Genomic DNA, 10,577 nt, shown 5'->3' on the forward strand with positions numbered 1-10,577 from the left:
GGGCACACATGCACATATGCCCAGTGGGATTTTCAAGTCACTGGGACCAAGACTCAAATCATCACTGGCCATGAGGGAATTCAGTGCCTTAATCGCCACACCACCTGCTGGCCCCAAGGCCAGTGCCACTTTAACATTATCTAAGCTTGCCCCCTTCTTTAGTGTTTGTCACAATTCCTTATCACGTTGGCTCATGACTGAGTCATACTTCTGTGGTTACTCCAATCTGCTCTCCAAGTTCTCTAGTATTGTCTTACTCCCATTTGTGCTCTCAGGGACTGGAACCATGTCTAAATGTCATGCCTGGGTTCCTGCTGCAAGACTACCTGTCTTAGGGCTGTACCCTCATGCCTGGGCTTGCTGCCTTTTTGTAGTGAATGTTTATGGTTTATGGAGCCCAACACTCATACTCCTTCTAGGAAATGACCTTAATTTGTTTCCTCCCTCTCCCTATGCTCAACACAATTGGTTACAGTGAAGCTGAGCTCAATCTGTTATCTAAGAATCTTTATTTGTTTTGCTTTTTTGGGGAGAGGTTTTTGCTATAGGGCACGTGCGTTCGCCAGACAGACAGAGAGAGACAGAAAGCGAGAAATCACCCCCCAGGGGGGATGGCCATGCCGCAATCCCTTCTCCTCCATTCTCCTCTCGGGATCTTGGGCACGCACGCACACGTGCCCGGCGTGAGTTTTAAGCCACCTGGGTCCAGGACGCGAACTGCGGTCGACTATATAGGAATCCAGCGACATAGCCATTACGCTAACTGCTGGTCCTGAAAGTTTTTTTTTTGTTTGTTTGTTTGTTTGTTTGTTTTTTAAATCTTTAGACAATTGATATTTTACAGGACCTTAACTCTAGTGATTGGCTCACAATGGTATATAATATGGTCCAAGGGGAGGCAATGCAGATAATTATTCGAAATGTTTTCATTTAAAAAGACAATTTATTGGCTCACCTAAATGACAGCTAGAGCACATAAATCTCCAGGCATGGTGTCAGCTAGCTCATTCTCTGTAAGGAGGTTGGAAGTGTGAAACAGAGGGACTTGTGTTTGGGGTAGGGATGGGACCAGCAGGGTCCTGGAGGCCTGTACTAGCTGAAGTAGGGTCAAGGTGTTTACTCACAGGATCTTAAGGCAGAATTAAGAATTGCCACATTCAGATCTGGTCCAAGTCTAGCCACTAAGGTGAAGAGAGGGAATTTGGATTTAAAGTTAAATGAGGGGCCAGCAGGTACTGTAGTGGTTAAGGTGTTGGACTCTTATGTGGTTGACCATGGTTCAAGTCCCAGACCTGGTGGCTTAAAATTCACACTAGGTGCATGTGTGTGTGGCCAAAATCCTGACAGGAGAATGGAGGAAAGGGGATTACAACATGGCCATTCTCCCGGTGTGTGTGTGTGTGTGTGTGTGTGTGATGTCTTGCTTTCTGTCTCTTTGTCTCTCTGGTGTGCATACATGCCCTATAGCAAAAATCTCTCTCAAAACAAACAAAAAATGAACCTAAATGAAATGATGAAATGGGGCACCCAGAGAGAGAAGAGGTTCTAATTAAGCAGTAGTGAACAGTGTTGGAAATAGTCCAAAGGCTGAGGGTAGGGCATCTTCTAATTTCATTCTTGTGGCTGTGGGCGGCAGAACACTAAATCACTTAAAGAAGGGACAGAAAGGCTAATTCTTGGGCTTCTGGTTAACGGATCCCCAGGACTGGATTTCTACCCTGCTTCCCAATGCTTTCCTCCATATCCGGTCATCACCTGACTTTTCTTCCTGATTAGGTCCATTCACTTAATGAGCAAATATTTGTCTATTAAACATTGCATTAGATATTGGAGATAACAATGAACAAAACAAAATTGCTGCCCTCATGGAGCTTGTATTCTAGTGGATGGAATCAGACGATAAGACAAATAGAAAGTACCTTGGAAATAATGATAAATATAATGAAGGAAAATAGAACAGGATACATGGGATACAATAGGGTAGGAAGTTTTAGGTCTAGAGGTAGAGCAATGATATGGATTAGGCTATGTAGACACCTAAGGGATAAGCTTTTCAGGCAGCACAAACCCCTGGGCAGTTGGATATACTGGATGTGTTGGAGGCCTACAAGAACAATGCAAGGAGAGGGAGTCCCAGGGATAGACAGAGGCCTGGTGATGAAGGATCTTACAGGGCATAGTAAGGACTGGATTTAGATCATCACTCTGATACTGCACTAAAATGCCAGATTTTTCTGTTCAAGGTTCAGTGGGTTGAGAAAGAATGAATCAGAAATAGAACTTCGAGAGCTCAGGGAGTGGGTAAAACAGATGAGATAACAATGCTCAGGCTCTGGCCAAGCTCACATCCCACAGTGCAACCACACCCTGCTTGGATTTCATTTCTATCTTTAAACCGGAGCGCAAGCAAAATGGGAGTGGAGGTTCAAACTGCCTCCTTGTAAGAATTCTTTTCTGATCTCTTTCCTCTCTGTGCCTGAGAAAATGGAAGATCAGCACAAGTGGGCGTAAGATCAGAAGAGAAATACACAGCTAATACTCTAAAAGGAATTCCAGGATTCACCCCCACTTTAGAATATCAGTGGATGTTTCTCACAACACAAAGGCTGACACCGCAATGCTACACTGATTGCTCTTTAACAAGAAATACATTTGTTTAACTCAAAGATATAAAATAAGTCAAACAGATGACTCTACAGTGTGATCTCTAAACTTATCCTTATTGGTTAAAATAAATATTTCTGGAAGTACTGATAATTTACACTGTTTAGAAAAAATTTACTATTTGATTCAAATGGTGGGTCTAAAAGTAATTTTTCTTCTTTTTATATTTTCTTTGCTGAATGAGAATTCATTCTATAGTGGAAAAAAAGAAACTTCCTAAAATGAGAAAGATGTCATAAATATTTTGCATGCAAAACACGATGTTACAATTGAGTGAAAGTGAGTGACCACACTCTGATTTGGGAGTGGCAGAACAGAAGAATAGGACAAAACAGAATAGCATTGGATAGAATCAAGTATTTTGAAAATTAGTTGTTCTTTTAAATCATCCCTGATTTTTTTGATTGCTTGTTTTTTAGCATGAGAAAATTAAGTGTGGAAGTTTAGCTTAAGTTTGAAAAGTTTGTCTTCCAAAATTTACATGAAAATTTAGGTAACTTGTTTTTTTTCTGTTTTAACTTTTAGTTATCCTTATTGTCAATGGTAGTCATTTTTATTAGGATTATATTTTCATAGATGCCCATTAATGTTATGAAGGAGGCTGTCTCCCGTAGGATTAGTTACAATATTTTGAGGTAAGTTAGCCAGTCATTACATTCACATGCCTATGTCAGTCTATGACTTTTCTATTTTTCAATTGTAATCCACAGAAATAAAAGTATTTAATATTGAGGAACTGGAGTTAGCATGGTGGAATGAAAGATCCTCATGGGAAAGGTCCTGAGTTCACAGCCCAGGGTCTACCTGAGTACATCAGGTGTGTGTGCACACGTGCGTGTTCAGCTTGGCCAAGATTGGGAAGGGACTGCAGTGTGAAGATCCTGCTGAGGGTGCCTGTGTCTGTCTCTTTGACTGAATAAACAAATAAATAAACTTAAAAAAATATTGGGACCCAGCATATATACACTCTATCTCTGTCTGTCTGTCTGTCTCTCTCTCTCTCACACACACATACACACATCTAAGTTTCTTTCTTTTTCTTGCACATTTTCTCTATTCTTTAGATCTATTTTATTCTCTTCTGGTCAATTAAAAATTCTGATTCTGGATTGAGACAAGATGGCAGACTCACAGTGACAGTCCATCAAGGGTTGAAAAGTTTGCTCAAAAGCAGATTTTATAAGCAATTTCTCTTTGGAACAACTTTTCTTTGTAGTACCTAAGAAGCATCTTGATGTGCCATGGCAGTAGCCACAATAAAATGGGTAATATCAAAGATGACTATCTTGAAATATTTCCTTCCAACCCAAAATGGAGCTTTATATTGTGTTTGCCATAAATCTACGAATTCATCTTCCAGATGACTCTATTTTCAAAGTGGAGCTTGCTCTGACATCTGATGGTAGGACGATAGAATGCTACCACCCACCTGTGGACATTCCATATGAACACACAAAACCTATCCCTAGACCAGATCCTGTGCATAATACGGAAGAAACACATGATCAAGTGCTGAAATCCAGATTAGAATAGAAGAGCGAACACCTTGAGCAAGGATCCATGATAGAATGACTTAGCTGAATGTTCTTTATTACCAAGCACCATTGGTATCCTCACAGACAGTATCACAGATGTTATAAGAAGCTGGTTCCTTCAAAAGACAGATGACATTGAGGTCCTAGAGGACTCAGAAATGTGCCTCATTTGTATTTAAGAAAACTCCCCGTGGTGTATTCACTAATATGTTATGTAATAAAATAAAGTTTCTTTTCACATAAAAAAATTCTAATTCCAACCCACTAAAATGATGTCTTAAGAAAAAAATGTGCCAGAGGGGCATGTGCACTAACTAGAGAGAAACACAGAGAGGAAGACAGAGAGAGAGAAAAAAAGAGAGCATGAGAGAAAAAAAAAAGAAAAAGAAAAACTCCCCCATGGGGTGGTAATACCACAATATCATATCTTCCATCTCTGCCTCCCATTAAAATTTTGAACATGCACGCTCATGTGCCGAGAGCATTTTTTCAAGCCACGTGGTCCAGGCTAAAACTGCAGGATCAGCTGTGTGTGATCCAGCTGCCTTTACCACCATGCCACCAGCTGCCCCCTGAAATGATTTTGTGATCCGTTTGTAACTTACAGAAAAGAAGGCATGATTTTGAAGAAAAAGAGACATTCTTCTGGACTGAGAACTAAAACTTCAGTCATTAGACAGCAATGAAATTGATAATGTCTGTAAAGGTAAACTGGGGATTGTGTTGGGATTATACTCCTAGATTATGGGAGTTGTTATCACAGAATGAATCCACTTCCTACTTCTGGTCTAAATGGCTAATGGCCATAAGCCTGACCACAAATAACATTTGTTTTTCCTTATGCCTTTATTCTTGGTGTCACTAATTAACTTAATTTACCTTGCAGTACTAAAAAGAATAGTGACAAGTTCTTGAAGCTCTTGTTCTGTATTATAAGCTACAAATATATGCTTACAGATTTGTAATTCTAAGTCTCAGTAGCCACAGAGAGAAGGGGAGGGAAATTAAGAGAGAGCAAAGTTCATTAGTACATTTACACATGGGACTCAATTCTCAGTCCAAAGTTCACTTAGAAACTTCGATAAACTCCGAAGGGTTTAATCCTGTCAAATATGTTGAAATTCGCATGAATCCTACAGAAGTTAATGATTGGGAATGGATCTATAGTGTATATCTCTCAGAATACATACCATCATTTTCTTACGCTTTTTTTTCTTTTTTGTTAGTTAGTTTGTTTTAGAATTAAAGTACATGTTCATTTTGGTCCAAACATTTTTTTAAAACTCATGCATAGTTTTTTCAAAACATGCATTTTCTATGAACATTTTAAAGACATTATATTTTTTCCCATTGATCACTCCCCTTTTCCCACCCTGCTCCCAAATTGTCTCTGGTGTTGATGGTAGCTGTCCAAGCTTTTATGCCTTCCAATCTTTTAGTCTCTGCTGTAGCTTACTCTTTTTTTTTTTTTTCATTAGCAATAGCAATGTGTTGAAACTGACAATAGGGGGCAGTTTTTGTTTTTTGCCAACTCAAGATCAATGAAATCTTCCTTTGACAAAACAGTAATGCATGTTTCCTCCTGGATACCATCCACCTCCTCTGTCCCTCAGTCTAGCAGCATAAGAGTCACCGATTCTCAGCACCTTTTGCTGAATTTTGCCATACTTTGCTCCCCACTGCTCATGGCACTTGAACCCAAAGCCTTTAGGGCCAATACTGAGGTGAGGCAAGAGTAATCTAAAGGAGTCTGTGAGATGACACGATCGTTGCTTCTACACTGGTTTCTAACTTTTTTCCTCAGTCTTAATAATGGGTTGCCCACTGTGGTACCTGAGGCTCACTTTTCTATTGGCCCCTGTATATGTGATACTTCGCCTTTCTTGGCACTAGAGATTTAAACTATCACCGCATTGTCTGACTCTGCTGGGACGACTGACCTGATTTACTGGCTCTCAGCTTCTCTATAAGTTCCTGGGGCAGACAATAGTAATTAGGCATTTCATGATTAAGAGTGTTCCTACTTTCTTAGAAAGAATATCTGAGGCTTCTTAGGCGACCCCCTACGGTTTGTTGCAATTTTCCAGATACTATTGCCTTTACCCAGCATCTGTGACTGAGCCAGGTCAGAATGTCAGCCCCTATGTCCATAGATGAGTCTATTACCAGAGTGTACCAACCTCCCTTCACTTCTGTTAATTTTGTTGAGATATGTGAAGCTTTTTGTTATCTTTCTGGGAAATGATACTGTCCAGCAAAAGATCTCATTCAGAAAATAGTTGTTGAATAAGCATCTCCTTTTGCAAATTAGTATCAGTAGCCACAGTTGTTATTTTGTTTTAGGGGTCAGATTGATCTGTAAAATGGAAATGTAAACCTTGATAATTTTTCTAAGTTAGAAAAACTTGGGAAAAATTAGTCCAGTTCTTCAAAATTTGTTAAAAAATAAAGTGTCAAAAGTTCAGAGGATGTTTGTTAATAAAAACTGTTAATTTTGGTGCTAATAACTTCTGTGTGTATTCCATGTAAACTCATATAGCTCTTACACTATTTTAAACTATGTTATGAGCCTGTTTCATAGCCATCACAAAGTAATATGGGAAGAAAGAGAGCAAAAGAGAGAGAAAGAAAGGAAGAAAGAAGATTTAAAAAGGAAGTAAGGGAAGAAAGAAAAAAGAAAAAGGGAACAAGGAAATAAAGAAAAGGCTGGGTTCCTTTTTCTGTTTCCCTATGAGTTCTCTACCCTGAGATCCTAAATGCTCTTTTGTTCATTTGAAAACCTTAGTTTGAAGGAACTAGATATTGGGTTTAACTAACATCACTATATGTCAAGTTTCAGTTGGCAAAAAATACCTATTAAAAGAGAAAGAAATAGATGGTTTTGTTTTCTGAGGAAATGCATTAATTTTGGCAAGTTAAGTGTAAATTAGCTAATAAAAACATGCTAGTTACATTTCCATGAAATACATATAAAATTTAAAAATTATTTAAAGGGTTTTTTGTGGTTTTGTGTATATAACATTGGTTCCTTCTTACAGATAAGCATTTTCACCTTGCATAGAGATGTTTTCTTGTATGTTGGATTCTAGAGTAGCAAAAGAGAAGATTTATTAGGTTGTCAGGAAAGTTATAACGTATATTTAAATGACTTTCTACGCCAAATGCACCACTACTTTTCCGACAACCTAATAGCTATGGAGAGATAAATGCAGAAGGAAAACATTAGAGTAGCAAGATCGAATGCAAGACAAAATACTGCCATAATTGCTTTAAATGCAGCACCATGAGCTATTTGCATTGTTGCCAATTCCACATAAGCACCAGAATATTAAAAGTGCTCTCAGGGAGCTCCCTGCCTCAGCACAAAGGCAGACATGCAAACAAATAATGAAGAAATACTGTGATGACAAAGCACGGTGGAAAGACAAACTGTCTTTGGACAAATGAGTCATGAAGTTTTCAACGGTGTGAGAGATGTTCAAACTATCAATATGTCTCAAAGGGTGATAAGAATGTGCTGGAAGGAGAGGGAAACAAAGGCACCATCGGGCAGGGAATAGCTAGAAGAGAGGCACTGAGCGGAAAGGCAGGGCTTGTTAATGGAAGCAGTGAATGGTCTCTGTGGCTTTAAGAATGGTACATGTAGGAAAGGGATTCTTGGCATGAAGTGGCTTTGCAGTGGAATAAAAGCAAAAGATAAAGAATTCTGTATGGAGGTAAAGAATTTAGGATTTTGCTCCTGGTTTTAGGAGTCATCACAGGACTTTTAAAACATTTAACAAAAAAGTTTAGCAGGAAGGGAATGTATATGAATGACCCGATTTTGCTTAATTTGCCAGAGGGCACATGAGCTTGTCAGGCAGAGAGACAAAGGGAGAAAGAGGAGGAAAGTACCCCTTAGTGGGGTGTGGTCATACCACAACCCTCTCTTCTGCATTTTTCCAGCCTGTAGGGATTTGGGGCATACATGTACAGGTGTGTGGTATTTTTTTTTTTTCAAGTCACAGAGCCAGGACTTAAACCATATGGTCTGTCACATGGGATCTGGGTCCCTTAACCACCAGGCTATGGGACTGGCCCACATGGCCTAATTTTTTTAAAAAATTATTTATTATTATCATGATCTTTTTTATATTACGTTGAATCACATATGTCTTTATAGTGTATTACATTTCTTTTTCCAGCATTATTACCCTGCATATCAGTCAAGACAAAGACATTACTATCCACATAATCATCATCCAATAGCTTTTCATCATTTTTTTCAGATTATAACTATTAATATTTATTCTCATTATTTTTTTAAGCATTCAATCACCATATATAATTTAGCTTGTGTAAAGAATTTACCCAACATAAAATACTTCTCAGACCAGTCCAGTTGAGAATACTATAAACCATTTCTATGTCACACTAATGTTATGCTTTTCTATTTGTTCTCTTGCTATCCTTCTCTATACTCTTCCATTCTCCCCCCCTCACTCTGTTCCACATTGTCTTTGGCATCCATAACTATTTTCACTGCTTTTATGCCTTCTAATATTGGAAGTTCTACCATAAAGTGCAGATAGTTGGTATATATTAAGTGGATACACACAATATCTTTCTTTCATATCCTGGCTTGCTTCACTCAGCAATAGATCCTCCATATTTGACCACTTTCTATCAAATGCCAGGGTCTTGTTGTTTTTTATGACTGAGTAGTATTTCATAGAGTATATATGCCACACTTTTTCCAATCCATTCATCAGTCTGTGGACACTTGGATTGGTTCCATTTCTTGGTGATCATGGATAATGCAATAAGCAAGCGCTTTTCTGACTGAGCATTCTCTTGTCCTTTGGGTAGATACTCAGAAGTGGAATTGCTGGATCAAATGGTAGTTCTATTTGTAGATCTTTGAAACATGACCTGATTTTTTTTTTTTTTGAGAGATTTTCACTGTAGGGCGCGTGAGCTCGCCAGACAGACAGAGAGAGACATAGAGACAGAAAGCGAGAAATCACCCCCCAGGGGGGATGGTCACGCCGCAATCCCTTCTCCTCCATTCTCCTCTCGGGATCTTGGGCACGCGTGCACACGCGTCCGGCGTGAGTTTTTTAAGCCACCGGGTCCGGGACACGAACCATGGTCGACTACGTAGGAGTCCAGCGACATAGCCATTACGCTAACTGCTGGTTCCCATGACCTGATTTTTATATCATAGTGAAATAGGCCCTTCGAAAAAGATACATATGAGTATAACTGATTTTTCTGCTGAGCATAGCCATTATTTACTCTCTTTCCTTGGCTTCTAACATGGTACTATTTTCTTGTATAATCATCACCCTTATATTGTTTAGTGCCCATTAGTTGTGATCACCACACATTCATCTAACACAAGATTCATAAAGAGTTCAAATCCCAACAATATTCCTTTGGCATATCTATCACTGCTTAATTTCAATGACAACCTTTTGTCTCATATATATTTTTTCCTATTCAGGAGGGATAACTTTGCTTATAGTCTACTCGGTAGGCTCAGAGCTGGATCAAAATGGAATTTACAGTCTCCTTCATGCTTTGGAGTTATCATCAAAGATTTTTCAGCAGAGGAAACTATTGCGCCCTGACTCATTGCCACTTCTCATTCATGATCTCTAGCCTTGGCTAGCGACATTATCCATCGCAGGTCCATTTTATCTCCTACTGCCATTCCCTCCAAACTTTCACAACTTTCTTAAAAACACACCATTTGCCTACATCCTATTTCTTTTTTCTTCTTCTATTTTATTATTATTTTTTTAGTTAATTTTTTTTCCATAAGGCATGTGAACTTGCCAGAGAGAAAGGGAGAGACAGAGAGAGGTAAAGTGAGGAATCACCCCCTCCCCAAGCCGGGGGGATGAACACACCATAATCCCTTCTCTTCCATTCACCTTACTTAGGATTTGGGCCACACATATACACATGCTGCCATGATTTTTAAGCCACTGGGTTCAGGGCTTGAACCATAGTTGGCCATGTGAGAATTCAGCACCTTAACTACCATACCACCTACTGGTCCCTCTTAAAAATTTGCCATAGGGTGTATGTGTTTGCCAGTGGTGGGAGGTGAGGAGGAGAGGGAGAAAGAGAGAGAGAGAGAAAGAGATAAAACACACCCTGGGCGGATGGCCATGCTGCAATTCCTTCTCCTCCATTCTCCTCTCAAGATTCTGGCATGCATGCTCAAGCACCCAGTGTGCCTCTCAAGCTGCTGGATCTGAGACTCCAAGCATGCAGCTGACCATGGGACCCAGCTGCCCTCACCACCGTACCACTGGCTGGGCCCCTTTCTTTTAAGAAACTGGCCACTACCTTTGCTTCTCAGGGCGTTTAATCCCTGGAACCTCCGTG

The 10,577-nt window shown here is 39.6% G+C and overlaps 1 pseudogene; it reads left to right on the top strand.

The window, feature by feature from the left end:
• Nucleotides 1–3,905: 3,905 nt before the first annotated feature.
• On the top strand, nt 3,906–4,332 carry LOC106734276 (39S ribosomal protein L42, mitochondrial pseudogene; annotated as a pseudogene).
• Nucleotides 4,333–10,577: the final 6,245 nt, after the last annotated feature.

The sequence above is a fragment of the Tupaia chinensis genome, unplaced genomic scaffold (genome assembly GCF_000334495.1).
Source record: "Tupaia chinensis unplaced genomic scaffold, TupChi_1.0 Scaffold000085_1, whole genome shotgun sequence".
In the NCBI taxonomy this organism is placed as follows: domain Eukaryota; kingdom Metazoa; phylum Chordata; class Mammalia; order Scandentia; family Tupaiidae; genus Tupaia; species Tupaia belangeri.